Raw genomic sequence first — 27,231 nt, forward strand, 5'->3', positions numbered from 1 at the left:
TTATATGAAGGAGTGCAACCACCATCAGATATTGTTGTCTTTACAGACTCCCAATCTACTCTGCAAGCACTTAACAGCAGCACCTCAAACAGCCCAAGAGAATTGACAACACTCATTGTGATAATCCACCAGATTATATCAAAATTAAATATCAATATTACACTACAGTGGATCCCTGGACACATTGACATCATGGGAAATGAAAAGGCAGATAAGCTATCAAAGTCAGGTTCATCTATGGAACAACCAGATAGACCTGTTAACTACCTCACCCTAAGGTCAATGTTAGTCAACAATCACAAAGAGGAGTGGCTCAACCAATGGGCATCAGGAAACACAGGCAGAGCCATGTACAGAGAAATGACTACTCCTAACAAACTGGACAGTGTTAACTTCCTCCCCCGCAAAGAACAATCTACAATCTTCCAACTAAGAACAGGACACACACCACTATTAAATTACCACCTGAGCAAAATGAACTCCACACAACTACCCCTTTGCAGACATTGCACCCACCCCTTTGAAACCGTAAACCATATCCTCTTTGAATGCCCTTCCCTAATCCACCTTAGGCAGACCCTACTTCCACTACAGCCCAATAAAACCAACACCCCATGTACGGCAGTGCTGAACAACTGAAGAAAACAGCACACTTTTTTTTCCTTGGCACAGTCTGCAAAAGAGCTCACAGCTCAGCCGCACTAAAGCTGGCTAGAAGAAGAAGAAATACTGGTTCATCTATCTCTGTGATGTTTTTGGATAACAATGTTGAATTCTTGATTGAGAAAAAATTGAACTTATCAAAGGGCAGTAACTTTGGTCTACACTACATATAAAGTTCAGTTTCTGAACAACTTACACATCAATGTTATAATGTACTTTTGTTATCCAGTCATTGTGTTTTATTTGTCAGGTCTTTCCACATTGTGCTTACAAGAATGCCACCAGGTGATTTAACCAGTTAGTTAAACTCTTGGCAGAGCATGCTTCAGGAGGAATATTCAACTTTATCATTCCCTTGTGATTTTCTTCCATTGACCCATATGCTTTCAGTCCAATAGTTGTGTTACTTGAAGACCAGTAAGTATAATAAAATATTTTTATAAGTATAGGCAATGAAATAAAAAAAATTCCTAGGTCTCATCATCTCATCTCTGCCTGTTGTCTTGTCTGTGGCATAGGCTACCAACCATCTTCCTTTAGGAGTCTCAGTTCTGGGCGAGTCTCTCCAACTGCTCTCATGTCTTAAAAAAAATAGGTAAAGTTCCCATTTCAGACCTTGATGCATATGATGTTAAGGTCATCTGTTTCTTTGGCCAACAATTAATAAGAAAGGTGTCATGTGGCTAGCACAATTACCAACCACCTTTACTTTCCCCAACTAAATTCAGGTACCCATTAGAGTTGGGTGGACTCCGGGGTGCCCTAAAAATCCCCAGGTTTTGAAGCTAAGCACTTAACTATTCAGCCACTGACTCCCCCTCCCATGTCTTGCCCATCTTAAACCTTCAAGCTGGAGGTCCATCTTCTTCCAGGTCTGTGACCTCTGTTTATTTGCCATTTGTTATTACTGAAGCTAAAGGTTTTTCCCTATGCCCAAACTTCCTCCTTTCTCAGCTGGGCTTGGGATCGTCCTATGGCGTAGTTTTCTGCACAAAATATAGTAGTTTTTTTTCGTGTCACATCTTTTCATTTTTAGTTGTTTTTACTAGTATGGGTTTATAAAGAAATATCTTGAATTAGTATTGTCTATCAAAATTTTTTAGCATTTTTTTAATAAAGTGAATATTTTAATAATAGCCTTTTGTTTTTTTTTTAAATGTTTCAGGCCTGACGCTTTGTTCCTGGATACATTAGCTCATTTCCCATTGGTCTGTTACATGACTGGAAGTATTTGGAGGTACAGTATCTAAAGTATTATCAGTAACTGATCCTGTTTCTTGTTATTTATAGACGTATTGGTAGTTACTATTAATGTGTTAATCTAGTTGTTTATTTGTTCTATTTGTGCTTTAATCTAGTCATTCATTTTTCCCTATCACTTCATTTCATTTGTCCCTTGACTTTTGGTCTAGGGGTACTGTGACAGCTCATATAACCAAATGCTTCCACTTTACCTCATCAGCAAGTGTTCTTAGCAGGATATTAAGATCTATTATTTTATGTTATCCAGCCAGATTGACCCTTTCTTCATGTTCCCTCCACTGTACCTTGAAGGATTTTAGGCAATGAGTCATGTCTTACAATATGACCAAACCAGCTCATCAGCTTTCATCTCTTCACAGTATTGAGGAGCTCCTCCTTTTTGCCAGCCAGTCTTCTTTTCCTGGTATTTGATACCCTGTATTTTTCTGTTCTATTCTCTCAAAGACTTGGGTTTTTCTTTCAGTCAACCTCAGCATTAAATGTCAAACTTTAACAACCTTATAGGAGAACATAGACCACTAGCCAAGAATAAAGTTTTGTGTATTTAAATAAAAAAAAAAAAGTAATGAGTCCATGTTAGATCTAGCTAGTTTGAGGTATTGAAATTTTTAAGAGTTTACACAAACATGTAGTCAGTATAATATGAGATGAAATGAAGACTAGCCCAAACCTTCTTGTGAAGGCAGCCTTGGTGTGGGAAGCATTGAGATCAGACTGATGTACATATCACACAACCAGGCAGACATCCTCACCATTTAATTGCATTTATATATAAAGTCTAGTTACATGTGATTTACATTTTGTCAGTATGTCACAATGGAGTAGATCAATCTTAATGTTGTGTCTGTTCCAGCGTGGATGATCTCCTAGCGGCTAGAATCACTCAAGACAGTTACCTCTAGTGGTTGTCAAAAGAAATCCTGATTCTAATTATGAAGGGAAAGAGTTTCTAGAGGATTCCTCCACCATTGTTGCCATTTAGAAAATTGTTAGGTAATACATTTCTTCATTGCATTACAGTAAAAAAATAAATTTGTTTACTATGCAAAATAAGAATAGTTTAACTTCAAAATCTTTATCAATAGTTAATCAGTACGCTAGTCATCAACATTTAGTTTGTTCTATTCTGCTAGACATAGACCACTGTCTTTTAGGTCTTGTTGCTTAGTTTAGCTTGAATTTTCCATTGTCCTCTCTCTATGTCTCTCTTGTTTTTTCCTTCTGTCCCTCTTTCTTTCACTATTCTTGTCTAGGTCAGTGTATTGTTCTCATTCTAAGTATGCAAGTAACATAAAAAAAAGTTGTAAAAAAAAAGACAATCCCTCCTTTTTTGTAAGAGGGATTACTTTGCTCGTAACTCTTAATAACTAATTCTTCTTCTTCTTCTTCATCGTTCTCATTGTTATGTTGGAGTGTTCATATGACTAGACCAATACATGAGATGAACTGCGCGGTGGTTTCCAAATCAGGGAGCTCTCCATATAGTTTTCTTTCTATTGGGGTGATTTGGGGCCAATGTCTTATATGGGCCTCTTGGTAAAGAGAGCAGTTTTGGAGGACGTGGTCGGCATTCTCTGGTGATACTCCACATGGGCAGATTTCACTGGCTCCAATTTTGAGCTTCCGGTGCATGTGTTGTCGCATTCTGTTGTGTCCGGTCCTGAGAAAGATTAGACGTTGGTTTTGTCGGGATAGCTTATAGTAAGCTTCATCTTTTTTGTGATTTGGATGAGAGCTCGTCCATTTCTCATTTATTTTGTTTACAATTAATTTCTTCATTTCTTCTGGATAGAGTGCAGAGTTTATTTGAGAGTTAGTTCTCCCACTCTTGGCGAGTGTGTCAGCCTTCTCATTTCCTTCTAGTTGTATATGGGCTGATATCCATTGAATAACAGTTTTTTTGCTCTTGTTGTTGAGCTTTGTAAGTGCTGTTCTGAGGTTTTTAATATAAGAGGAATCAGAGTTTTGCAAGCTTTGGAGGGTTGTTTTTGCATCGGTTAGCAAGACAATCTGACTGTGAGGGGAACTTGGATGATTTGCTAGCATGGTAGCAGCTAGTGCTAGTGCTTCCCTTTCTGCTCTGTGACTGTCAGAGAGCTCTCCAGTTGCAATGGATTTTTCTAGTTTTCCTCCATCTGGCCATTCGATAAGTATTCCAGCTCCTCCATTTGTGGTGGCTTTATGGGATGAGCCATCCGTGTAAACTCTGATCCACTGATTGCTAGGGTAATTGGTATGTAGAAAACAGTTCACTATTTCCTTGAGCTCTGTTGGTCTGTAATCAGATTTTCTTTTTATGTTTTCAATATGGTCCCTTATAGTAGGAATAGGGCTTTCGTCCCAGGGTGGAAATTCGTTATAGTGTATCGAGGATTCCAGAGTAATTTTTTCAAGTTGGTGTTTCTTTTTTAGGTTTAGAGATTCCTGTATGAAATTGGTCCTTTTGAGATGTTTTTTGTGCCAGTTTTGTGGATTTTTGTTCTAAGTGGGTGCCTTTCAAAGGTTTCCAATTTAGTGAATTGGGAAAGGATTTTTATTTCTCTTCTTTCATCCAGAGAGATCAGGGCAGCGGTTTCCTCCATAGTTCTAATGGGTGTTGTTTTGATTGCTCCTGTCATTATCCTTAAACCAATATTTTGAACCTTGTCTATTTTTCTTAGGTTGGTTTGGGCTGCTGAGCCCCATGCTGTGGCACCATATTCTAGTACAGGTCTTACATAACTGGTATAGGTCTTTTTCAGGATGTTGTGATTAGCTCCCCAATCTGTGTCAGCTAATTTTTTCAAGAGGGATAGTCTCTGGATGCTTTTACTCTGTGTTTTATCTATTTGGTTTTTCCAGGTTAGTCTCGGGCCATAGGTGACTCCAAGATAAGTAGGGCTGTCATTTTTTTCTAAAGCTTCCTTATCTAATGTTAATTTTATTGTTTGTTGTTTTGTTGACAGTGAGAATATGGTATATGTTGTCTTTTTTGTGTTAATGGACATGCCCCAGTCTTTGGACCAATTATCAAGAGCATCTTGTAATCGAAATTTCGATGTTCCTACATATTCTTCTGTGCTAATTAAGGCAAGGTCATCTGCATACATGCTGCTTTTAACTTTTTTGGGTAGGTTTTGATTTAGATCGTTTATGAATATTAGCAAAATTGTTGGGGATAGGACTCCTCCTTGGGGGATGCCATTTTTTATACCCACTGTGTGGCTTCTTTGTCCTTGCATGCAAACTAAGGCTTTTCTGTTATTTAGGTATTCCTTTATCCAGTTGTACATTCTGTGGGATATGTGATGCTGGATTAGCTTGAGCAAGAGACCTTGTTCCCAGACTTTGTCAAATGCTTTTTCTAAGTCAACCCACACAATTGTTGTTGGTTTCTTTTCTTGAAAGCCGTCTTCTATTTCTTGTGTGATGAAGGCAATATGATCTTCTGTTGATCTGCCTTTTCTAAAGCCAGCCTGGGCTTCAGTGAGTAGGTTATTTGACTCAAGGATCCATGTCAGCCTTCTATTTATCACTCTTTCCATCAGTTTGCAAGTACAGCTAGTGAGGATGATGGGACGGTAGCTATCCAGTTTATTTCTTGGTTTGCTGTGCTTTATTATAGGGATCATAATGGCTTTTTTCCAGAAGTTTGGAATTCTGCCAGATTTCCAGCTAGCATTGAATATTTGTAGCAGTTTTCTTTTGGCTTGAGGACCCAAGTGAAGAAGCATGTCATTTGATAATTTGTCTGGGCCCGGGGCTTGTTTTGGTTTGAGGACTTTTAGGGATTCATCTAGTTCCTTCATTTTAAGATTAGTGGTCATTCCCAAGGAGTAAGCTGGATTGTTTTCTTTAATTTTATCTTGGATTTCTGAGTTTACATCTTTATTTCTACTTTCATTAATTTGTATTTGTCCTACGCTTTGGAAAAACTTAATGAATTCATTTGCTGCTATGTTGGAGTTCAGACACATATTGATCTCAGACTTTTGTATATGATAGAGCTAACCATTTTTATCATTGTTCTTCAACATCAATTCTGTTCTTAGGTTGTTCTAACAATATGTCAAATGATGTGGACCCGTGATGTCACAGCTATTCTTAGAGACTCTCGAACAGTTATCAGGGGAATAAGGGACTTCGAACAAAGAAGCTTTACAGTAAAATTTTTTATTTGATTTTATATTTCACAAAACTTATCTTTTCTACCATTATGTATCAGCACTTAAAATATATCAGTACTTTCAAAATCACTTTCTATCAACAGGAGTTAAATCTTCTAGCTGGGGCAGTGAGAGGAGAACTTCCTAAACTGGCACGAGCTACACTCTGCGCTCTTATTACAATCAATGTTCATGCACGGGACATAATTTCAGAAATGGTGAAAAAACAGGTCAGACATTTTTTGACATTGAACTTTTTCATCTTCCTAATATTATTAAATTCCATTTGATGGCTAAATCAATTTTTTTGACATCATTAGAAAATACATATTGCTTCATGCAACAAAGACCTCTTCTTAAAAGATGACTGGTGAAATGTGCATTAAAAATATTTTTAAATGAAATGTATTCATTGTAAAATCTGTAATGACAACACCTTATAGTGCCCCAAGTACCCTATCTATCCCTCCATGCTGTGCAAAAAGAAAGACCATTTTGTGTGACCCTTGAGGTAACAGAAATGTTTTACATGCAGCCCTGAGATTACCAAAAGCTTTAAAATCTTGTATTAGAATGTAATATCTATAGCTAATATCTTAAAAATAGTATGTCTGAAAAAAAATCAAAGCTTTACAAATTAATCAGTCAAATGGAATTTTAAAAACGGTAATCCATTGTAAAAAAGACAAAATCCTAATTGTCCCAAATGTGGTTAATTATGCCTATATTAATCAGCACTCAAGACTTCATGGTCAAAAAAAAAAAGAGCATTTAGAAAAACATCGTTTAAATAAACACAAGATCTTCTTTTTAAAAAGATAGAAAGGAAAATCACAAGTTACAGTTTCATTCTTTCGCTTTTACAAACTGTGTTTTGGGAAAATTTTTTGTTTTTAAAAATAAAGAATAGTTTCGGTAATGGTGATGAAATGTAGCACAGTGCTTTACCTCTTTTACATTTGTAACTATAGGACTCATTTTAGTCTCTTTAGGTCTGTGTCATTATCATCTGCATATAAATAAAAAATCTTTCTGGGGATCAGTATAATGCTAGGAACAAAACAAAAACATTTTCTTTTCTGCACATGAATGGAAACATTGCATGTGCATTCAAAACATTTACAATCTAGAGGAAATATATCTTATATATATTTCAAGTTGTAAGTTGTAGCTGCTGGCAGTTTTAAAATCTCTTTAGCCAAGTTTTTTGGTGTGGCATTTCTTTTGATCTACTAGATTCATGAATCTCTTTGGCCTTCTTTCATTTGTTTGTTAAATGAAGAAACAACAAAACTTGTGTTGACAGGTATCAGAACTTTTAAGTTTTGAATGGCAAAAACAACTCAGATATTATTGGAATATGGAAGTGGACAACTGTGTTGTCTGAATGTCAATTGCTGTCTACACCTATGGCTATGAGTACCTTGGAGCCTGTCCTAGACTAGTGATTACACCTCTGACTTTAAGTTTATTGATATGGGTATCGTTGGACTATTTATATTTTTCCAAGTGACAGGCATATTTGTTTGATCAATTGATAGGATAAAACATTTGAATTAATGTCAGGATAAAACATTTGAATAATATGACATGACCTGACTAATTTTCAGAACATGCCTACCTGACTATTTGAGGATTCAAGTGGATATTTCTATTGAATTAAAAAAATAAAATATTTGAATAACTAAGTTGACATATCCATTTCATCAATGATTATTAACTGGGCAAACACGTTTAACAAATTTACTGAACACAACAGAATTAATTGCTAATAAATTCTTTAGTTTTAAATAAACTTAATAGCAATGCTTTTAGTTTAAAAAAAAACAGCTACCACTTTTGTGTAGATCCCTACTTTTAAATTGTAAATTCTCAGTTGCTTAACTAGCCTGAAGATTTTATGATTAACATATTAGTACCTTATTCATTAGTAATCTAGTAGAATGGGAGCTCAAAATCTGTAAGTGATGCCAGATGTTACTTTTTGACAAATAGTTATAAGCACAATCAAAGCACAATCATAGAGACATTGACAAAATTTTTTCTCCCTCCTAGAAGGATAAGTTTCATCTTTCTAGTTTATGCATTAAAACAGCAACCATCTCTATCTTTAGTTTTCTATTCATGCCACATTGCTCATTCATAGGACAGATGCCATCTCTGCCTTATGGGAGCCCTACAACTTGATCTAGGTGGAGCACCTGTAGGTCCAGCTGGTACTGGAAAGACTGAAACAACTAAAGATTTGGCTAAAGCTTTGGCTATATGGTGTGTAGTGTTTAATTGTTCAGACAGCTTGGATTATAAGGTGATTAGGACCTTAAATATAATTATGTTTCTTTTATAAAGACTTTATTTGAATTAGTGAATATTGAATATTTAGTTCAAATTGTTCATTGACTTATTATTATTATTATAGCTTTTATATAGCGCTACTTTCATGCTTATAGCATGCTCAGAGCGCTTTTGGTCCAATCTCATTTGTGGACCGGTGGGGGGGAGGGGGTATCTAGGAGTTGGTTTTCCGTGCTGCCTTTAGGCAGAGACACCATGGCTGAGGGGCAGACAAACCATAGCTAAATGGTATAGAGAAGCTTACTTTCATTGAAAAACACCATGGCTAATGGCTTACATACAGACATGTGACTGATGAGACTGGGTGACATAAACACTACAAAACTGAATGACATATAACTCCACAAGGCTCAGTGACTTAGATAATTATATAACACAATATATTTTAAGATAAATAAATTCTATAACAGAAGTAAATTAATCCTCTCTAGATTTATATTTTTGTGTGTGTTTTTATTTATTATATGCTCTAGTGTTCTAAACTTCATGTATTTCTTAATATGCTATTGGAAGGGAAGGCTGCTTCCATTTTCATTAGACTAGGCTCACAAGTCTGATAAAACTAAAACTCACCCCAAAAAGATGCAAGTCTACAATACATGCGTTCTGAGTACAAAACATGGTCAATGTATGTGAAACAAGTCCCCACCTCTGCCAAGTGGATGTGATCAAAAGGAAAAAAAAAACAACTTTTGTGGTGATCCCTACTTTTAAAAAGAAAATAGTTGCTTAACTCTCTTGATGATAAAGGTGTGATCATCATGTACAAATGAAGCTTTCAGAATGCATCAAATCATATTGTTGTAAACCTGGTGGTGACACAGTTGGGGGTAGTGCTGTGTGTTTTTAGCCTACTCAAATCGCCACAGTCCAGTGCAGGATGAGCGGTCAACTGTGACCAGTGACAGTACACGCCAGTTCGGCAACGACCTGTGTGTAAATATTACGCACGCAAGTCATGGCGATTGTGATCATTCTGAGTGGCCAAGAACGTTCCATCCCATTCTAGAAGGCCGGTAGAGACTCTATATAAGAGTGAGTGTGTTAGAAAGACTGCACTTCACGTTACCTCACAATGTGACCAGACGAGGCGAAGTTAGAGACAGACGGTGTGTGAAGTCAGGCGGAGCTAGGCTAGGTTTTGGACAGTTAGTGTGATGTTGTTGCCAACCGTACAGTATTTCTAATGTATTTGAAATTAAATTGCTACTGTTACTTTGGAGCCCTGATGAGTTGTGAGGTTCTTTGAGTTTGTTGTGTCGTGTGGTGCAGTTTGAAGAAAGCCTGGGCAGTAGAGGAGAGATCGTAACAATAACGAATAGAAGAGCATATAAATGCTTGGGAAGACATGGACATAGATCTAGACTTCACCATGTGTAGAGAAGTGGTAGAGAGACACTCAATGAACAGCCATGTAGCAGCAATGCAGCAATGATGTAGCAGCAATGCAGCAATGATGTTGCAGCAATGATGTAGCAGCAATGCAGCAATGATGTAGCAGCAATGATGTAGCAATTATGTAGCAGCAATGATGTTGCAGCAATGATGTTGTAGCAATGATGTAGCAGCGATGTAGCAATGATGTAGCAGCAATGCAGCAATGATGTAGCAATGATGTAGCAGCAATGCAGCAATGATGTAGCAATGATCTCAGCTGACCTAGCCAGTTAAATGGAAAAGACTGGAACTACCAGGTTCTACATAGTATGCATTGGCGCTATAGCCCTAACAAGGAAGGCTCTATGGGATAGCCATAGTCATCTTAGGACAGAGGTCTGTCAATGATGATAATGATTACTCTATGGCAGTGATGCCCAAAGTATGGCCCGCGGGCCAGATGACGTGGTTCTATCCGGCCCGCTGAAACGCCAAACCAAATTAAGATAATCACCCATACCTTCTGCCCCCCCAAAAAAAGGTTGAAAAATGTAACTTTACCTACGTTAGGGCTCTCTCTTTTTTCTAATGGATTGGTACCATGACATTTAACACTTAGATGTAAAATGTAACAGAAAAAGTGAACAGATCTTTACTTTTTTTGTTCGGAACATGATAATAAGCCAACATATTTGTTTTATAAAGAAAGTGTGGCTGTTTAACAAAAAAAAACCCAGCATATGAACAGCATTATGAAACAAATATAGCGGTATTGATGGGAATATTTAACACAAAGAGACAAGAAAATGGGTCGGTGGGAAAAGCTAAAATGTTGCTCACATTTGAAGTAGAGAAATAAACCCATTTTTCGATGCGTGAAAAAAAAATTCAAATATCCCATTAGTTAATGTAAGTACTACATCCATGGGTTTCTCATAAAATTAGTTTAATGTCAATTTCATTTCTGCATTTATTTTTGTTACTTTTTCGGTTATGTGGCCTGCGACACGAGTGTCGGAAATTAAAATGGCCTGCAGGTCGAATTAGGTTGGGCATCACTGCTCTATGGTTTGACTTCTTCAGCTATATTAAATACTGTTTTATTGAGCAATTATTAGATGTTAAAATTTTATGTTATTTTAACATAACTGATAGTTTCAATTTCCATTGTATTCTTCCAGATGATGGGAGGATTCTTCTCTGGGCTAGCACAGTCAGGGGCCTGGTGCTGTTTTGATGAGTTCAACCGAATCAATATTGAAGTTTTATCTGTTATTGCTCAACAACTTATTACTATCAGAAATGCCAAAGTAGCTAAGGTAGGAATCAAAAGTACATAAGGCAGGATTCAAAAGTAACATAGGCATGAAGCTAAAGCAGCTAATATGAAGCATGTCTTACCATCAAGGGAAGTGTCAATTATAAAGTGTAGCCCAAAAATAAATAAAATAATAACTAATCAAGATAAAGTGACTTTTATCAAAATGTAATTACTTTAATACGGTTATCATAATATAGGATAAACTGTAATAAAGACAAAAAAAAAATTAGCAAAAGAATCTAATGAGAAAATAATATTTTCATATTGAACATTGTGCATGAAAGTAAATACTTGGGTTCTAGGTTTCTGAATGAAGATTTCTTGTGTTTTTATTAGGTCTAACGACCCAGATGAAAGTTTACCTTTATTAGATTACACTTCGGCATGAAACTCAAGACCTACATGTTTTTTTGTTGTTGGTTTTTGGCGTAAAACTCAAGGACTACATGTTTGTTTGTTTTTTTGACATGAAACTCAAGGCCTACATGCTTGCCTCTTGTGTTTCAATCTAGTCCTTTATTAATCTCCATTATTGCCTACTAAAAGAAGAGTGTTTTTTAAAAATATTATTTGGAAAGGGAGTTAAACAATCAATGTAATTAATCAGACTAAAACATTGTTCTCTAGAAAAAGTGGCGAACATCATTAGGCTTAGTTTTTTTGGCAGTATTATTTATGAAAAGTGTTGCAGACCAAGAAATAAATAACTTCAGTTGTACAAGGCACTGTAAATAAAAAGACACCATATTAACTCCAATAAGTCCTTCATTATAAAATACAAAGATCAGTGTGAGAAAATGTACCTCATTCCTATAATTTTATTCAACTTATTCTGCTCCTCACAAGTCTATAGACTTCTCCAAGTTGTAGATTTTGAATAATGGGATTGGAATTTTTATACTAAATACTACTGCAAACTTTTCATATTATAATCAGTAGATACAAGTGTGTATGTAAATGTGAATAAATCAGCCACTCTGGTTTAAAAAGCGAAACAAAATCAATCTTTCAAAGAGTTATCAGAATAACACACCAATATTTCATTAGAATAACACACAAATATTTCATTAGATGAACACACCAATATTTCATCAGAATAACACACCAATATTTCATCAAATGAACTCACCAATATTTCATCAGAATAACACAACAATATTTCATCAGAATAACACACCAATATTTCATCAAATGAACACACCAATATTTCATCAAAATGAACACACCAATATTTCATCAGAATAACACAACAATATTTCATCATGGGCAGTGTTTTTGTTTTACTTATTTTTCCAAATTCTGTGTCAAGCAGTTTCTTGTATTTTCTAATGTTGCAATTTAAAACTTTCATATATTTTCTTTTTTACACCACACCATATATTAATATATTCCTGAGATCATCATAATCATTATTTCCAATTTACTGTTGACTATTCATTATCATTACCTCTGTTTTAGTGATGGTTTGAGAGGTGGGTGCGTTTATTCTAAGTTTTAAAATCCTTAGATAGAAGCTTGGTAATTGCATGTAGTGCATGTATGTTTCCATGTAGGTTATGGTCAAGGAGATTTGTTAATGAAATTGGTTAACCTGATTGGTGTTAGAAACAATAAAAAAAATTGTCTCTCTCTTTAGATTACTAGACTGGTAAGAACAAAGTTTTCTATGTTGTCTCCCTCTATAGCTCAATAGGTTCATGTTTGAAGGGCGTGAGATCAAACTGGTTCATACATGTGCAGCCTTCATCACTATGAATCCTGGTTACGCTGGACGGACAGAATTACCTGATAATTTACAGGCTTTGTTTAGACCTATATCAATGATGGTACCAGATTATGGTAAGATGATGAAACATCTAGAAGGTCTTTTCCTTAGTAGTATTCAAAAGCCACAAGTACAACAATGGCTAAGTGTTTAGAAAAATCCCAAAAGGCCCAATTCTGCAACTACATATGATGCCTGTCATGGATGCCTGAACAAACTGTTCATTGTGCAGAACAGGCCATTGTCGTGTATTGTCTTGTACTTTGCATGGTTCGGGCCAAAGTTTGACTCCTAAGGACATTTATTTATGTATTTAATTTATAAGACAACAAAAATAGAACCTAAACCTATGAACCAGTTTAAAGTTGAGTGATCCTTTTGAATGTTTTATTACTTTTATCTCTGGTATCACATGCAATTTCTTTCTCAGCCTCTGATGGCTTGGATCTTATGCTAGATTTGCTATATTGTCTCTCTATTTAGATGATGGGAACTTGGGCTAATTCATTTCATCTCCTCTCAATATTCATTCATTTTCAGCTGTAAGACAAATGAAGCTTTTTCCATTAATGCCATTAGTCCTTATGTGTTCTCTTTTTCTTTTAGTTTATGTATGCAGCTGCAGTGTTTATTATATATCATTTTTATCAACTTACAGATGATGTTTATATGTAGTTTATTGTCACTCCTGTACAAAGTGACTCCTTGTAGATAAATTATTTCCAGTTCTAATATTTTATTGCTTCTTTTCTTTTAGGTCTGATTGCTGAAGCTATCTTGTACTCAGAAGGATTTGAGTCCTCCAGAACATTAGCCAAGAAAATGGTTCAAATGTACAAACTGTGTAGTGAACAACTCTCGCAACAAGATCATTATGACTTTGGTAATAACCTTGACACATTCATCAATAAGTATTTCCTAGAAAAAAAGTACACACTCATAAATAATAATGTCCTAAAAATAGTAGACACTCATGAATAATTATATCCTAAAAATAAAGACATGTACACACTCAAATAAAATATGCAAATTTATGATAATATACACATTTTGTTTTAGGTATGCGAGCTGTAAAATCTGTCCTGGTTATGGCTGGCAGTTTAAAAAGACAGAATCCTGACAAACCGGAAGATGTAGTTCTGATTCGAGCGCTTCGTGATAGCAATCTTCCAAAGTTTTTGTTCAACGATGCTAAACTGTTTCAAGTAACTCGGTTTTTACTTTTTCATTTATTATTATTATTAGTATAAGTATTACTATTATTTGTTTATTTTTATGCTTTGAACTGTTATAAAAGACTAACAGCTATATATATAAACTCTTCCAACAAATGTCAAAACAAAAGAAAGATGAAGTAAAAACCACAGTGTTAAGCCCTGTAATAAATGTGAACCATTTGATGAATGGATAAATCAATCTGTTGATTAATAAACCACTACGTCTATTTTTGTAGGCCCTACTTCTGACTATAAGCTTACTGAACCATACAATAGTAAAAACTGTATATTATTATTATGCCATAAACTAAATTATCACTCATATTACATGTTAATAATGTGTATTTACTTACATGGAGCTTAAGCTTTTAATTAGTTTTTAGACAAACATATAGTTATCTATGAATTATCAATTCATTTGTGGAAAGTTTTCTTATGGTTTTATCACCAGCATTAAACAGAATATTTCTTACAGATAAATCAAAATTTTAAAAATTATATTTTGGGTGGAATAAAAAAAAGTATTAATAATGTGAAGAAATAGTTATGAAACTTGTTCACTGAGTGGTTTTATAATGTTTTGCAGGCCATACTTTCAGATCTTTTTCCTGGTGTTAACATACCTGAACATGATTATGGCCAGCTGAAAGATGAGATCATGAACATCCAACTAGAAATGAAGCTCCAAGTGGTGGACACGCAAGTTGTGAAAGTGATACAGTTCTTGGAGACTATGATTGTCAGACATGGTGTTATGCTAGTTGGACCAACTGGGGGTGAAAAGACCACAATTTACAGGGTAGTGTATTACATTTGTAGCCATTCTAATTGTAGTGTTTTAGAGCCACTAACTTAAAAACACTATTCGACAATGTCGACCCTGGGAAGGTACTGGGCTTTATCCGGGAAGTGGGGTTGTCTACAAAGATCTGATTTATGAATCTGTGAACATGTACTATTTACATTAGATTTTTACCAAATTATTAAATTTTTACTACCCTTACTATTTTAACTGTGAATAGACCTTGATTTTAATGATTTAACTGTATAGAATTAAGCCCCTGTTATGTAGAGAGAGAGTAGTCCTTAAGGGACTGAAGGCACGACATGGCCTAAATTGTGCTGATGTGCCTAAAATCCAAATCAAATCAAATCTAGGTACGTAAATATTAAACTTGTAAGTTTTCATTCACTCTGTGACTCACACAATTCTCAGTCATCACATTCAAGCATATTTTCTACAAATGAAAGATTGCATTTGTTTTTAAATTAATGACTTTATGTTCTTGCATTTGAAAAGTTTGAAACAGGGCCTAAAAGCAGAGTTTAATGATGCTAATAAGGAATCCATCAAAAGTACATGATCTACTAAGCTAGTATTTAAAAAAAATATATAGTCATCTATCCACTTTATGTCCTTTTGTTGTACAATGACCTTGTTTCTTAGGTCTATACATAGAAAGTTAATAACAATCAATAATTAAACATATTCAATATCAACTTTCTCTGTGGCACCAGTGAGACAAAGACCAGAAATAAAATAGGCTCCTCCCTTGGAATTATGTATAACAATTTGAACAAATTTAACTCTTTCTCTCCATAATTATTTACCACATTCTAGTGGAATCAACGCTGGTATCGTCAGTAGGAGAGAAAGAGTTAAAATATATTAAAGACTATCTTTTACACTTAGAACATTTAAAGATGGACTGTTAGATGTAAAAAATACATGTGTTGTTTTAGCTATTTTGGACAGATTCTGAGTTTTCTGAATTTTTTCATGATGTAGGTGTAGGTTAAGAATCATTGATATTTTAAGGCAATTATGTCTTACAATGCATACAGCTGCTAAAGGGTTATCTGAAATTTTTTACTCAACCAAAATAAACAATTATTAACTGTTGTCAAATTTTCTTTGAAAATATTCTAACAGCATCATTAAAATGAAAAAAGAAAATAAAAGACAGTTATTTGGAAAGTAAAAAGAATCAATACAAATTTTGACACCTGGCAGGCTTTGTTGTGCAGTTGTTTAAATGATCTGAGCTCTTTGTTACCTACCCCTGATGTTTTGTAGGGTAGTCAGACTCATTGCTAGTTATTTGGTGCAGTTCCTTCCTAACTATTTAGCTTGTAACCTAAACATATTTTCATTCTGTTCATAATATTTTTTTTACACAATTTAAAAAAAAAAAAATATTCAGTTATTGTGAATGAAAAGATTAACTGCCAATGCCTAAAGTTTGGTGAATGTGTATTGTGTAGTGTTTGTGCTTCAACCTTATTAAGGCATTAGATTAAGCATCAGATCTGAAATTACATTGGAAAAGACATAACATTAGAATAGGTATAATATGTATTTTAATTCTAAATCAATTTACCTTTACCTATCCTTTAGTCTGTTGGACCATTGGGGCACCATGGCAAGATTCATCTACTGTCTTTCTCGATTCCTCTCTGTCTTTTGCCTTAGTTAGAACCTTTTTCAATGGCAGGCCCGTCCATTCTTTATGTTGTCCTCCCATCGATTTCTCTGTCTGTCTCTTCTTCATTTTCATGGTACTAAATATATAATAACCCTATTTATTTAAGCAAAAAAATGTTCTAAAGTTTTGATGACTTGTTTCATTAGATTCTAGAAAAAGCCTTGACCAGTTTGTACAATCAAGGTGTACAGAATGAATTCTATCAACCAGTTCATGTGTATGTTATGAATCCAAAATCTATTACTATGAATGAATTATATGGAGGTGTGGACAAATACAAAGTATCTTAAAGAACTATATCCATACCAGTAAGAACAAATTAGTTTCAATGTAGACTTAAGAATTCTCAACATTTAGATCTGTACTCTTATTTTCCAGGTAGATATCAGCAAAATAAACTCATTTTGTAAATTGCTTGAAGCCATTTTCTTCTACAAGCTTGGTCAATTTGACTGGTCACTAGAATCCTCCAAGATGTTTCGATTTCTGTGCCAGATCTTTGTGTTTTGTTACCTTTGGGCTCTTGGGGGTAACCTCAATGATGAGTACAGAGATGCTTTTGATCTGTTTATATGACAACAATTTGATGAAAATCAAGATGCCAAGGTAACTGAAACAATATTATGTGTTGATAGTTTCAATCAGATATTCTATTTATACATCATAGACAATTTAGTGCTGAACTGGCTCAGAGTTGATTTCATTGTTGGATAATATAACAACAAATTTGGACCTTAAAGAACTGGGTATATTTCTTCTACTCACTAAACCTATTGACTTTATTAAAAACTAAACCCATCTAGTAAAAGACTACATTGGTAGTGATAGTAGAAAACAATTAACAAAACATACACCAAGGAGTCTTCTTTATAAGCATAAAAAATAGTTTTTTTGATTGGATACAGAGATGTGAGTCTTGAGTGCATTTTGAATACTGATGCTTGCTTATAGCTTACTTCATTGAGTAATCTAGTAGCTGGAAAGAAGTCTAGATGTAGTGCATTCTAGATGCACTGCTGAAGTACTATTGAAATGACAACATGTTCTGTTTAAATTTGATGTTATGTTGTCCTTAAAAAGAATACTGAAGTTATGAACATTGAAATTATTTGCAAGATGGAGTGTTTCTCTATTATTAATATAACCTTTCAGCTGCCAGGAACATATCCTTTATGGAGCTATTACATTGAGGTGGACTCAAAGAGAATGGATCTGTGGGAATGTCTTGTCTCATCCTTTCGATTTGACAAATCCATTTCATTTTTTAAAATGATGGTGCCCACTGTGGACACAGCACGTTATGGCTACTTCCTAGAGCAGTTACTTTCTGTTCAAAAACCAGTGCTCTTTACAGGAGGGACAGGCGTGGGCAAGGTAGTATGAAATTAGTTTACAAATTTACCTTCATTAAAGATATGATTATAAGATGTTGATTTAATGTTTTTGTTTAAACTATAACTTAAAAAAAAATGTTGCAACTTCTGAATATTTCTTGATTGGTTAATGTTTGTGTAATTGAAATAATTGACTGCATATCTGAAAGAATGAATATATTGTCTCCTTCAACTTGCTCTAGTCTGTGATAGTAAGAGATTTACTTGATCGCATCTCTGAGAGAATGAACTACGTACCAGTTTACATTAACTTTTCTGCACAAACCAGCAGCGGAAGAACTCAAGAAATTATTGAAGGGAAGTTGGAGAAACGAAAGAAAAATGTTATTGGTAAATTTATTTTTTTGTCTATAACTGTAACATTTTAACTTCTTATACAGTCTTATGTTTTAAACTAAATGTCTGATCTCAGTTTTTTTTGGTTTTTTTTTTGTATGTCTTTTTGGTAAATATCCTGACTTATTAATTTCTTTATTTACTCTCTCAAGATATTTTTAGTACTAAAATTATTTTCAGTAATTATAAAATTAAATATCATTTTATGCTAAAAATTGATTACTTAAAATAAAATAATTTTCTATATTTTCAAAACCATGCTTCATCATGATTGGGGGTCAACATGTCCTAGAGCAATTTTTAATGCATTAAATTAACTAACTTTTTGATTGATTGAAATTAAGAATAAGAACAATTTCAATGTTTAACTAATGCATGGTAACATTATAGTCTTAAACTGACCTAATGTTTCAGTAGTATTAATGTTTAATTACAAAATTTCAGAAAATTGAACTCCACTTTTAAAACAATTAAAAAAACAATACAGTCCAATAGATGTAGGTTGGGAACAAAGAAGTGGCAGGGGCTATAATTGACCATCATTTATACATGTTTCTATAAGCATCTCAACTGTAGTCTTACATTTTCGATAGCGCATCAGATTATGTTTTTTTGAGGATTTGTGACGACCTGCCCTTTTGACTTAAAGCCCCGCCTTTACTTACATATTTGTAAAATGTTTTACATGTTTCGAATGTTCTTTTAGAGTTGAAGATAATTATTTCCTAGTCCAAACCTCCTGCAGGATGAGGGGGATGGGAGCGGGCAGGGTTTGAACCCTGGACTATTTATAAATCTGAACGATAGTCCAGTGCGAAAATCACATGACCATGCAGCCATCCTATCCTTAATGGCTGACATACAAGACCATAGTAGTAACATACAACTCTTGAAAAGTACCAGTAGACTTACATCTTAATTCCTCAAAACTTTGATCAATGTTCATTATTCATACCAATGTCCTTTTGTCATGCTTTTCTCTGTGTACAGGTGCACCTCAAGGTAAACGAGTGGTCATATTTATTGACGATCTCAACATGCCCAAACTGGACACGTACGGCTCTCAGCCACCTATTGAACTTTTACGACAGTATCTAGACTTTGATGGTTTATATGACAGAGAAACAATGACCTGGAAAGAGATTCAGGTGCTAAAAATAATTGCGAACGTTTTTTTTTTCATAAAGGATAACAAAATGTTTACTGTTTGAGTGCATGTGTATGAGTTGAAGATTTTGATTAAACTGATAATAATAATAGTTTTATTTATAAAGCGCTGTTAACAAACAAAATGTAGGCTCAAGGCGCTGTAACAAACACAAACACGACAATAGAAATAAAAAACTAATCTAAAAAAGTTTTAAACAAGTAGGTCTTAATGTCCTTCTTAAAAGTGGTATAGCATGTTGTCTGTCTGAGATCAATGGGGAGTGTGTTCCAAACCTTGGGTCCGTGCACTGAAAAAGCCTGCAGACCGTAGCTTTTGAGGGAGAAACATGGCACCACTAAAAGCGTTGAGTCCATTGAGCGTAGGGCTCTCTGGGGGACTTATGGAGTAATCAGTTCTCTAATGTACAGGGGCATCTCTTTGTTTTTATATACACTGATGACAAAATGTGGCGACCTTGTAATCGATTCTTGTAAACTGATGTACCTGGCATGATAACACAGCCAAAGAACAATGGGGAGAGTCTTGCAATGTGGACCACTTTTTTTTACCCTTTATATATTTAGAGGGTAGCATTCTTAATATACTGGCTCGCCATGATATAAAATGTTAAATAATTTTAAAAGATTCAGAATGGCTCATACTGGAAACCCTCTTTGACTGCAATTTTGAAATCATTAAAACTAATTCCACCTTGGACTGACAAGCTGTGAAGAGACTATAAAGTTGTTTTAAATAGGCATAAATATAAAAGTATTCAATTTTGTCATTGCAAATATCATTTAAAGAATTCACCTATCCCTTAGCCTGTTTAACTTTTGGGACACCACGCATGATCTGTCGACTGTCGTTCTCCATTCCTCTCTGGTTGTTTTTTTTTGCCTTTAATAGAATCTCTTTCGATGACTGGTCATCCATTCTTTTATGTTGTCTTCCTATCTCTTTCTGTGCTGCCTCTTCTATTTCCTGGTTCTGTTCCCTGCTGAAAGTTTTTTGCGAGCCCTGAAGACCTTTTGGTCATAAAGGAATATGGTCATAAAGTTTTAGTTTTCTGTTATTGACAGTGGTTAGCTGGTCATCTCTGGGCCCGATTGTCATTGTGATCCAGTATCTAATCTTTTGTTTATGTTTCAGTCTTTGTATGTGATAATTAGGATCATTCTGTAGCATATATCTATGGCCAGGATCCTCCTCTATAGTTCTGCAGTTCAAGCATATAAGAATGTGGCCATGGCCAAAGTCTGATGATTTAAGTGTGGAGGGCTATACCTTTGTCTTTCTAAATTGCTATGAGTTAACCAAGTGCTCCTGTGAACTGGCCAGTAGTTCAGTTTTGGTTTCTTTATCTGAAACAATAGCTCTTAGGTATTTAAATTTACTTGTCAACTTTCTTTAAGCCTCCAATACTAATGTCTGTTGGCTATTAGAGTCATAATTAGTGTTTTTTCAACATTGATTTGCACACCCTATGCTGTGGAAGTCTTGTCTTTGAGCAACTAGTAAGCTAGTCCCTGCCAGACCATCTATGTATTCAGCAAAGCACAAGTTAGTAATTTTTCTTCCTTTAATGCTTGCAGTACCTTTGTAACCTTTGATGTTGAAAGCTTTCTTAAAATCTATTAAGACTTGACAGAGTACCCTGAAGCTTAGGATTTTTTTCTGTTGTGCTGTGACCTTATCTAAAACCTGCTTGTCCTACTAAAATTTTTGTCATCTATTGGTTTTAGATGGTATAATATAATTTTTAACAGGACTTTGCTGGGATGGCTTATGAGGCATGGTAGTTTTGACAGAGTTGCAAATAGCCTTTTTTTTAGCAGGGTGATGATGAGTGATTGAAACCAGGGCTTGGGCCAGTCTCTTGACTGCCAGATCCTGTTGCAAATCTTAAAAAGTGTCTTTATCATCTTTACTCCTCCAGCCTTGTAGAAACTTACCCCAAAAAAAAGTATATATGTGTGTGTGTTAATGTCATTAAATGATGGGATAGATTTTGATAAGAGAATAAATAGGCTTTGCAACACAGAAGTTCAGATGATCAATTTAATTCAAATATTTTCACTCAGCAAAGAGTTTCAAGTAGCACTTTTAATATTTAACATTCTTAAAGATATTTTGAGTGTTTATTTCACTTAAGAAATTTGGTTTGAAATGATAGTCCTGTTTCTGAATCTATTCTGAAGTGAAAGTTGGGCTACCAGAAGTTATATTATCAGAATTATATAGAGAATTTAGTGCTGCCAAGAAGGTACAGGTGTGGAGATATATAGGCTTTCACAAAATAATCTATCATCAAACCAGAGAAACCATTACTGACAATCAGCAAAGTGGACATATTTAATCCTGTGTTCAAGATTCCATGAAATAATCTTTCAAATTCTCTTTTAGTCCATTTTAAAAGAAAAAAAGCTGATGCACTGCTACACAGCTTTGTGCACTAACTCAAACAATTTTTTCTGTTACAGGATGTAACCCTTGCTGCTGCCTGTTCGCCTCCTGGTGGCGGTAGAAATCCTGTGTCACCAAGGTTATTTCAACATTTTTCCATGTTCACCATCCCATCCCCAACTGAAATGAGCCTAAAACAGATGTTTTTAGTAAGTTGGTTTTTTTTATGGATACTTTTCTTTAGTACAATATTTGTTTTTGCTTTTTATGTGTTTTCGATGTTCCTTCAAAATTAAAAGATTATTACATTGTAGCCCAAACCTCCCTCAGGTAGTGGAGGATGGTGACTGTGTTTGAACTAGGAACCATTCAGACAATAGTCCAGAGCTCCTACCGTATCATCAGGCAACCATTTTAACAAGGGCCTCACTTAAACATGTTATAATTTAATTTTTAATGGTATTGATATTTTATACTTAAAATATTAATATTGAGTGTAATATATATTTTCAGTTAAAAAATAGTGATTGTAAATTGTATTGACTGCATTCTCAAATGTCAGGGTAAACTGCCTGGTCATTTAGTATTTGTGAATGTTGTCATGTTGGTAACTCCTGTCAGGTCTGGACTAGGATGTTCTAATCTTCAATTCAGATAGAATGTCTGTCCTGTAACACACATTGAAATAAATTACAATTTATTGAAATATAAAATGTTTTCAACTATTTGTGGAAAAAAAAAAGATAATTAGATAAAATATAACTTTTTTTACTAGTAAATTAAAATACATTTGGTAAAGACTTTGTTGGCCTCTTTCAGTCATTGAACAAAGTATTTACTTAATAATAAAAACATAGTTTAGGTTATTGGGCCTATTATGTTTGACTTCACTTTTACTTCCAGGCAATCATCAATGGGTTTTTACTAGACTTCTCTCGCAATGCCCGTACATTAGCTGAACCAATAGTTAACTCAGCTGTTGAACTCTATTTTAGAATGAGCTCAGACCTACTTCCTACGCCTGCCAAATCTCACTACGTTTTCAATCTGAGAGACCTTTCTAAAGTAGTCCAAGGTCAGCATTCTACTTTATAAATTGTCTGCTACTAAGCATTTAAACAACAAAATTTCATGAAATTTGCACCTTTTCAATATCCCATATTATAATAATTACTGTTGATATAATTATAATTAATTGCAAGATGATATGAAAATAGCTTTAAAATACCACTGAAAATATTGTTCGACTAGTACTGTGAATCAGAAACTATGAAAAAAAAACAAAGCTTTAGAATGTCTAAGTGAAAGAATTGTTGTTTGAAAATTATTATCACCTCAAAGCTCGAGAGTGACCATAAGGCCTAGAATGCAGACTGGTTCTGATTACAAATAAAAGTAAACTAACATTATTGAGAAACAGCTCTTCAATGAAGAAGTTGATAAATTCAATTTCATATCAAACAACTTTAAATAGTTCCACAATAAAAGCACAGATTTTTTAATTAGAGCTACATTAATTTACAGTAACAAAAGCAGGGGTTAATTAAAAACATTTTTTAAAAATAGATTACAAAGTCTCACAAAAATGGTTTGGACTTTCTGAATTTTTTTTTTTAATAGTATTTTTAGATTGATATTTTCATAGGATGAAATTATAGCAAAAATTCTATTTCTTCTTTCACTTTTACTCTTTTTTTTTTTTTTTTTAACAAACCATTTCCTTGTAATTTTATTGCTAGAATCTCAATTTCATTTTCTGTTAGAATTTTCAAATTTGTAATGACATTTTAATGTTTTGTAGGTATATTGCAGGCTGATGCAGGAATCTTCCGTGAAAAAATTCAAATTGTTCGTCTATTTATTCACGAGACTCAAAGAGTGTTCCATGATCGACTGATTAACAATGAAGACAAGCTTTTCTTCCACAAACTTATGGCAGAAATTGTGTACAAAACATTCAATGAGGTTATGTTTAAATTACTGTTATCATTATTTTTAATTTATTTAATTATTGTTTCCAATCTAATCAGTAATGTTAATTAGAACTGAAATAAATACAATCATCAATAGAAGTAATAGCATCAATAGAGGCAAAATAATCTTTATTAATAACTCTTTAAAATGTGAACATTTAGGTCAATGCTCTTAAATTGGTGTAAGAAGTGCAAACAGTCTTGTTCCTATTCATATTACAATGTGAACATTCATTCAGATTGATGAATGTTTGTATAGAAATTTATTCCATTGTTGATGAGCTTGTCATTGTGTTGTAGTTCTAGTAAGCATTTAGCTTACTTGATACAAAACTCTAAATAAATTCTGAAAATGTTTCAACACCTACAATCAACACACATTCTGTCTCTCATCTCCTACTTCTTTCATCAGCTGCTAAGCTTCTTTTACCAACTGTAGAAATCTGAATTTAGCAGCAACAGTTCTCTGTCAATACAAACATGGGCACACACTCCATAACATACATGTTTAATAGTTTTTAGTTAGCTCAGTGCAATGGAATTTATATTTCATTTATAATGGGGGGGGGGGGATCTGTGAAGAGTGGCGGAAAAGCTTAAACTGCTGTGCTATCCATCAAAGGGGCTCAAGCTCATAACCCGACTAAGATCTGAGTTGTGTTTGCTGGGTTCCTGAAGGCAGCACAGAAATTTCTCACAGATAGCCCATACTCTCACAAAAAAAGAGATTGGACCATAGCGCACTACCATAAGCATGAATAATGAAGCTACAAACCAGCCTAAATCTCATTCATTCTCCTGACCTGAACTGAGATTGTCAAGATCTTACTACCCTATTTATTAGACCATCATTTTATCACTTGGCCATCCTATCTAAAATACAAATGTCAATTTTTTTTAATTTTTAAAATTAACTCCAAACATCTGACCCTCATCAAATATCAATGCCAGTAAAGAATTCTTTTAATTATTTTCAGAACTTTGATCCGCATTCATTTATCAAAGATCCTTTACTGTTTGGTAATTTCATGAAGATGGGATGCCCACCAGAAGAGAAATTTTATGAGGAGATATCTGACATGAACAAACTTCAACATGTTTTAGGGGAGGTAACAAACTGCTATTTAATGATTTCTAAAATTTATATTTTGTGATGAAAATTTCATATGAAAATAACAAAATAGAACGATAAAGTTCTAGACATTTGGAAACTTAGTTTTATACTTCAAATAGTTACATAGGTATAATGTTTTTAACCATTTCAAAAGTTATCATCAAGCACTTCATAGTCTAACCTCTATATTTTATTAAATCAACTAAATTAAAATATATAGAACTCTACAAAGCTTTTAATACTTACTTATGTAGAAATTCCTTCTGTTTGAGACAGTATCTAGATGACCTTAACCTTACATCACCTAAAGAAATGCGTCTTGTGTTCTTTATGGATGCAATGGAACATATTACTCGACTAGTCAGGATGATTCAACAAGAAAGAGGCAATGCCTTATTGGTTGGAGTGGGAGGAACAGGAAAACAGTCATTAACAAGGTTCAATATATAAATATCTATAATATTTTTACCAGATTGTTGAGTTAAAATAATCATTTTTTTACAGTTTTAAAAGAACATTTATATATACTAGTAGATAAAAACACACCTAAGTATGTGATTTATTTTTTTTTGTGTGCAGATTGTCTGCCCACATGTGTAACTATCGCTGCTTCCAGATTGAGCTCTTTCGAGGCTATGACTATTCTTCATTCCACGATGACCTGAAAAAATTGTATGATACAGCAGGCATTCAAAATAAACCCACAATTTTTTTATTTACTGATACACAGGTTGGCAAAAGAGTTTATATATATATATATATATATATATATAGAGAGAGAGAGATACATATGTATGTATGTGAATATCTGTGTGATCATGTGTGTTTGTCAAACTGTATGTATGTGAATATCTGTGTGATCATGTGTGTTTGTCAAACTAATGTGATACATATTAATATTTGAAAAATCTTATACTGGTACTATACTATATGGCTTCTTCTATTTGAAAGACAATGGATAAGCCTAGATGCATCATCGGTTTTAGTTTCTTCTTGAGTCTGGGCAGAATCTGGTGTTATTAAACAAGCCAATTCTTTAGTGTCAATGTTTGCCACAGTTAGTGTATATGAATGCACCTGTTAAAGGGCTATGTGACAGGACAGCTTTCTTTATCATCTTTTTGTCTCTAGCTGCTTCATTCCTTTTGTTCTCAATGAGGTTTGTACCAGTATGCACAGTCTATCTTTATGCTGACCAATCTTGGGTGATGTTTGTACCAGTATGCACAGTCTACCTTCATGCTGTTCAATCTTGGGTGATGTTTGTACCAGTATGCACAGTCTACCTTCATGCTGTTCAATCTTGGGTGATGTTTGTACCAGTATGCACAGTCTACCTTCATGCTGTCCAAACTTGGGTGATGTTTGTACCAGTATGCACAGTCTATCTTCATGCTGTTCAATCTTGGGTGATGTTTGTACCAGTATGCACAGTCTACCTTCATGCTGTTCAATCTTGGGTGATGTTTGTACCAGTATGCACAGTCTACCTTCATGCTGTTCAATATTGGGGGATGTTTGTACCTGTATGCACAGTCTATCTTCATGCTGTTCAATCTTGGGTGATGTTTGTACCAGTATGCACAGTCTACCTTCATGCTGTTCAATATTGGGTGATGTTTGTACCAGTATGCACAGTCTACCTTCATGCTGTTCAATCTTGGGTGATGTTTGTACCAGTATGCACAGTCTACCTTCATGCTGTTCAATCTTGGGTGATGTTTGTACCAGTATGCACAGTCTACCTTCATGCTGTTCAATATTGGGGGATGTTTGTACCAGTATGCACAGTCTATCTTCATGCTGTTCAATCTTGGGTGATGTTTGTACCAGTATGCACAGTCTACCTTCATGCTGTTCAATATTGGGTGATGTTTGTACCAGTATGCACAGTCTACCTTCATGCTGTTCAATCTTGGGTGATGTTTGTACCAGTATGCACAGTCTACCTTCATGCTGTTCAATCTTGGTTGATGTTTGTACCAGTATGCACAGTCTACCTTCATGCTGTTCAATCTTGGGTGATGTTTGTACCAGTATGCACAGTCTATCTTCATGCTGTTCAATCTTGGGTGATGTTTGTACCAGTATGCACAGTCTACCTTCACGCTGTCCAATCTTGGGTGATGTTTGTACCAGTATGCACAGTCTACCTTCATGCTGTCCAATCTTGGGTGATGTTTGTACCAGTATGCACAGTCTACCTTCACGCTGTCCAATCTTGGGTGATGTTTGTACCAGTATGCACAGTCTACCTTCATGCTGT

At 34.5% G+C, this 27,231-nt stretch overlaps 1 pseudogene; it reads left to right on the forward strand.

The window, feature by feature from the left end:
* Positions 1-27,231, forward strand: part of LOC129923311 (dynein axonemal heavy chain 6-like) — a 132,298-nt pseudogene that overhangs the window by 65,266 nt on the left and 39,801 nt on the right.

Source organism: Biomphalaria glabrata, chromosome 16 (assembly GCF_947242115.1).
Source record: "Biomphalaria glabrata chromosome 16, xgBioGlab47.1, whole genome shotgun sequence".
NCBI classification, from domain to species: domain Eukaryota; kingdom Metazoa; phylum Mollusca; class Gastropoda; family Planorbidae; genus Biomphalaria; species Biomphalaria glabrata.